Source organism: Mesocricetus auratus, unplaced genomic scaffold (genome assembly GCF_017639785.1).
Source record: "Mesocricetus auratus isolate SY011 unplaced genomic scaffold, BCM_Maur_2.0 Super-Scaffold_100003, whole genome shotgun sequence".
Classification (NCBI taxonomy): Eukaryota; Metazoa; Chordata; class Mammalia; order Rodentia; family Cricetidae; genus Mesocricetus; species Mesocricetus auratus.
The window spans coordinates 43,406,179-43,412,178 of NW_024429188.1; positions in this window are offsets into that span (position 1 = coordinate 43,406,179).

Consider the following 6,000-nt stretch of genomic DNA (forward strand, 5'->3'; position numbering starts at 1 on the left):
CCCTTGTTCTTGTTGCCATACATGCTTCACCATTCCTCCAGCAACATCGGAATGTTTGTGACTTCATAGAAATGGACATGCACTCCATCTTCATTGATGTGTACAGCATACCACACCAAATATGACTTCCCTGAGCTATCAAGACATATGAGGCTATTAGACATTGAATGTTGTTTTGTCATAGTGTATCTTCATAGACCTGCAAATTAGTTCTGGTACCTGTCATCCTGCAGACTCAAATGTTTCCTATGATAATATACTTTGGTAAGGGTCTCACCCAAGGTAGCCTGCAGTTAATGATAGGTGATCAAGTTTTATTGTCAGCAACAGCATCCCATGGCTATCCAGACATGCTGGTATGAATTAGCCTTATTATAACTCTTTACTTTAGCCACACTTCATATCCAGTACTTACTAGTGAAGTCCTGTCCAACATGTCCTTCAGGCACTGATAGGCACCCTGCACCCCTGTCCACAATATACATACCCAGAACCACTATTAAATGTATCCAACATAAGATATATGTAGTAGACTGAAACAATTCCAAAAGATCTCTGTAGCTATGAACACCGAGATACATGTTAGCAACATGGACATTTACTACAACACAAAAAAATTGTATAGAGACTGAATTACTGTGGCAACATAGAGTCAAAATCAGTGTAGGTTACACAATACACCCACTAGCACAAATCTTCAGAAAAAAATGCTTCACTGTGAATGCCATTATATAAAATTGGAAGAGACAACTTTCAAGATATGCAATGTAGAGATTCAAGCAAGGCACATGTTAAAAATAAGGTTCCTACAAAAAGTCACCATCATTCTCCATTAACACACCCCCTCCCCCAGAGAAATAAATTTCCCATAAAAATGCAAAATAATAATTTGAAGAAAATTCAGTGAGGTGGAACGTAGTGTAGATGAAAAACTGGGAAAAATCTGTGATCTGAATAAAAATGCAAGGGGATAGAAATTATTAAAAAGAAACAAACTGTGGTACTGTACTTTTCAATATACCAAAAAAATACATAGAAGTATTCTTCAGCAATATATTACTAAAGGAGAATTAATTTCTGAATTTGAATACAGAGCTTTTAAAATAGCTGAGACAGTTGGAAAAAACTAGGAAATATATGAAAAACTATTAAGTGAACAAATATTTACATTATAGATATTCTGAAAAAAGATGAGTAGGAAGAAAGGACATATACTCAATTTAACAACAACAGAAAAAAAGCAGACTTCCAATATCTTTGAAGATATTCAGGCATCTAGATCTAGGATGCCCAAAGAGTACCAATTTTATTTTATCAAAAATATTTTCCCTCAAAATACATAATTGCCAAAATTTCAAGGAAAACAGACAATGGTAAATATAGCAAGAGAAAACATTCAAGTCACATGCAATAAAACTTTATTAGGAGACAACTTTCTAGCATAAATATTATAATCCAGGGCAGAAAATGATATGAAAAGAAAAAACTGCCTACTAATTGTCAGAAAGAGCTAACCTCAGAAACAGAAAAACAGGGTCCCCTTTGTTATTAAGCTTCTCTGGAGCTGTGGCTTGTAATCTAGTTATCCTTTGCTTTACATCTAATATCCACTTATGAGTGAATACATACCTGGCTTGTCTTTCTGAGTCTTGGTTACCTCACTTGGCATATTTTTTTTCGATTTCCATTCATTTGCCTGTGTATTTCATGAGGTCATCATTTTTTTACAGCTGAATAGTACTCCATTGTGCAAATGTACCACATTTTCCTTATCCATTCTTTGGTTGCAGGGCTTCTAGGATGTTTCCAGGTTTTGGTTATTATGAATAATGCTGCTTTGAACATTGCTGAGAAAATGTCCTTGTGACCTAATTGAGAGCTTTTGGGTATATGCTCAAGAGTGGTATTGCTTGATCTTGAAGTAAATAGATTTCCATTTTTCTTAGAAACTGCATTACTTATTTCCAAAGTGATTGCAGAAGTTTGCATCCCCACCAGCAGTGGAGACATGTTCCCTTGACTCCATGTCCTCTCCAACATAAGCTGTCTTCAGTATTTTTGATCTTAGCCATTCTGACAGGTATGAGATGGTATCTCAAAGTTGTTTTGATTTGCATTTCCCTGATGGGTAAGGATGTTGAACACTTTCTTAAGTGTCTCTTGGCCATTTTAGCCTCCTCTATTGAGAATTCTCTATTTAGTTCTGTACCCCACTTTTTGATTGGATCATTTGGTGTTTTGGACATTTGCTTCCCTGATGATTAAGGATGTAGAGCACTGCCTTAAATGTCTTTTGGCCGTTTGAGATTCTTCTGGTGAGAATTATCTGTTTAGCTCTGAACCTGATAGGGGAAGTCCTTCTGTGCATATGTTTGTCTTATTGGTTGAACAACAAAGCACTCTTGGCCAATAAGGAATCAAGATAGGTGGGACTGAGAGTCGAGGGGGATTCTGGGAAATATAGTCAAGAGTGTAGAGTCACCATGTGATCCCGGGAGGAGAGGACAAATGAGTGTGGAGTTCTTGGCGAGATAAGACCTTTAGAAATATATATTAGTAGTCATGGGTTAATACTTAAGACTGAACTAACCAATGATAAGCCCTGGATATTGGCCAATAGCTTTGTAACAAATAGAGTCTCCATGTGTTATTTTGAGGGCTAAGGATGTTGATCATTTCTTTGTTTGACTCAGCCATTTGAGTTTCCTCTTTTGAGAATTCTCTGTTTAAATTGGTACTCCACTTTCAATTGGGTTATTTGTTTTCTTGATATTGAGCTTTTTGAGTTCTTTATATAATTTTGGTATTAGCCTTCTACTGGATGGTAAATAAAAATCCTTTACCATTCTATAGGCTGCTGCTTTGTCTGAATGACAGTGTCCTTTCCCATGCAGATTTTCAGTTTCCTGAATTCCATTTTTTGTTTATATATTTTATTGTCTCTGCTATTGATGCTGCTTACAAAGTCCTTTCCTGTGTCGAGGAACAGAAGACTATTACCCATTATTTCTTCTATCAAATTCATGCATTTGGTCTTTTGCTGGGTTCTTTGATGCATTTGGAGTTGAGTTTTCTGCATGGGGGAGAAGTAATGATCTATTGCAATTTTTTTAACATCCACCCATCTGATTTGGCCAGAACGATTTGCTAAAGATATTGTCTCTTTTGTAATGTGTACTTTTGGCTTCTTTATAAAATAGTAGGGCCAGGAAAGGGTGGTGCATTCCTTAAATCCCAGCAATCAGGAGGCAGAGGCCCCAACCCCCACCCAATTCCAATTCCACTCTCTACAGAGAGTGAGGACCTTAATGGGGAATCTCCAAGGTCTGTCATATCATTTAGGGAAGGACCTAGGCCCTCCCCCCATGTGTCCAGGCTGAGAGAGCATCCCTCCATGTAGAATGGGCTCCCAAAATCCATTCGATGCCATGGATAAATACTGATCTACTACCCCAGACCCCAAAGATTGCCAAGGCCTCCTCACTGACACCCATGTTCAGGGGGTCTGGATCAGTCCGATGCTGGCCTCTCAGCTATCAGTCTGGGGTCCATGAGCTCCCCCTTGTTCAGGTCAGTCCTCTACTTTTATAGGTTATTTTTTGTAATGTTTTTAATTAAATTAGAAACATGAATGCTTCACATGTCAATACCAGCTCCTTCTCCCAACCCTCCTCCCTTGTCCCTTCACCAGCCTCCCAACACCCCAACCAATCCCCACATCATTCCCCAGGGAGGGTGAGGCCCTCCTTAGTGGGATCTCTAAAGTCTGTCATTTCATCCAGGGAAGGACCTAGGCCCTTCCCCACGTGTACAGGCTGAGAGAGCATTCCTCTATCTGGAATGGACTCCCAAAGATCATTCATAAACCACGGTAGGCACTGATCTACTACCCAAGGCCCCAGCGATTTCTGTGGCCTCCTCACTGACACTACATTCATGGAGTCTGGATCAGTCCCCTGTTGGCCTCTCAGGCATCAGTCTGGGATTGAAGAGCTCCTCCTTATCTGGTCAGCTGTCTTTGTGGGTTTCACCATCATGGTCTTGACCCCTTTGCTCATAACTCCTCCATCTCTGTCACTAGGTTCCAGGAGTTCAGTTCAGTGTTTAGCTGTGGGTATCTCTCTCTGCTTCGATCAGTCACTGGATGAAGGTTCTATCATAGCATATAAGGTAGTCATAAGCTTTACCATCAAGGAGGAGCATTTAATGTAGTCTCTCCACTATTGCTTAGCTTGCCAGTTGGTGTTATCATTGTAGATCTCTGGAGAGCTCACTAGTGTCAGCTCTCTCCTCAAACCTATAATGACTCAATCTATTATGGTATCTCTCATCCTGCTCTCCTCTATTCTTACCTCGACTCAACCTTCCTGCTCCCCCATACCTTCTCACCTCCTCTTATCCCCCTCTCTTTTGCCTGGCTCCCTCTCTCCCGATGTTCCCAGTCTTCTCAGGTGATCTTGCCTCATTCCACTTCTCTGGGGTATCATGCATCTCTCTTGGGAACCTCCCTGTTTCACAGACTCACTGGCACTGAGATTGTAGGCTGAGACTCCCTTGATCTGTATCTAAAATACATATATGAATGAATACATACCATGTTTGTCTTTTTGTGTCTGGGTTACCTCACTCAGGATGGTTTCCTCTAGTTCCATCTATTTGTCTGCAATTTTCAAGATTCCATTGTTTTTTTCTTCTGAATAATATTCCATTGTGTAAATGTACCACATTTTCTCTATCCACTCTTCAGTTGTGGGGCATCTAGGTTGCTTCTAGTATCTAGCTATTACGTATAATGCTGCTATGAACATCCTTGTGTGAATGGGCATCTTTTCGGTATATGCCTAAGAATGGAATTGCTGGGTATTGTAGTAGACTGAGTCCCATTTTCCTGAGGAATCTCCAAAATGATTTCCATAGTGGCTGTATGAGTTGGCATTCCCACCAACAGTGGACCTTTGATGCCTGCCTGGACCTAGACTGTGCCACTGAGGCTTCCATCCTGGAGGTGACGGTAGGAGCCAAGATACCATAGTTTCCTGCTCCACCCACGAAACTAGTACTAGACCAGCTGCAGGTGATTGGGGACTGCCACTGCAGCTTCCATCCCAGAGGCAGGAGCAAACTCACCCCAGCAGCCTAGTCTCCTGACCACCCATGTGACTAAAACTATCATGGCCTGTCTCCAGGCCACACTCCTGTGCCTGGGGTATACCACTGGGGCTCCAGTTCACCCCAGTGGGTTCCAAAGCACCCCAACATCCTAGTCCATTTCTTCACCCACGAGACCAGAAAGTGGAGAGCTACCACAACACTGAACTTGCCTATACCCACCAGAAGGGAACACCAGTTCCACACCCACCAGGAGAGGAAGAGGCACCCTCTGGTACCCACTGCAAGAATGGATGAGAAGGAGACAGTATAAAAACACAAGGAGCAATAGAAAAACCAATATGACAATGCCAGAATCCAGAGACCCTACACCAACAAGACTGGAACACCCCAACACAAATGAACCAGAAGAGAATGACATAAAAACATCTTCATGGAAATGATAGAGGCCCTCAAAGAGGATATGAGAAAATCCCTTAAAGAGATGGAAGAAAAAAATGAGAAAAATTCAAGAAATGGAGTAAAAGACAAAGCAAAAATTGCAAGAAACAATTCAAACAGTGCAAGGGCTGAAATCTGAAATAGAAACAATAAAAGAAAAACACAGTCTGAAGGAATTCTGGAAATAGAAAAACTGGGAAAATGGTCAGGAACTACAGATGCAAGCATAACCAACAGAATACAAGAGATGGAAGAGAGAATCTCAGGTGTTGAAGATACACTAGGAGAATTAGATTCATTGACCAAAGAAAACGTTTAAGTCCAAAAAATCCCTTTTATAGGGTATTGTTCTTTTCTTTCTCTCTTAGAGCTTTTGTGGTGTGCTGTATAGTTACTAATATGAAATCTCACCATTTTTAATATAGACACTTAGTGCTATGAACTTACCTC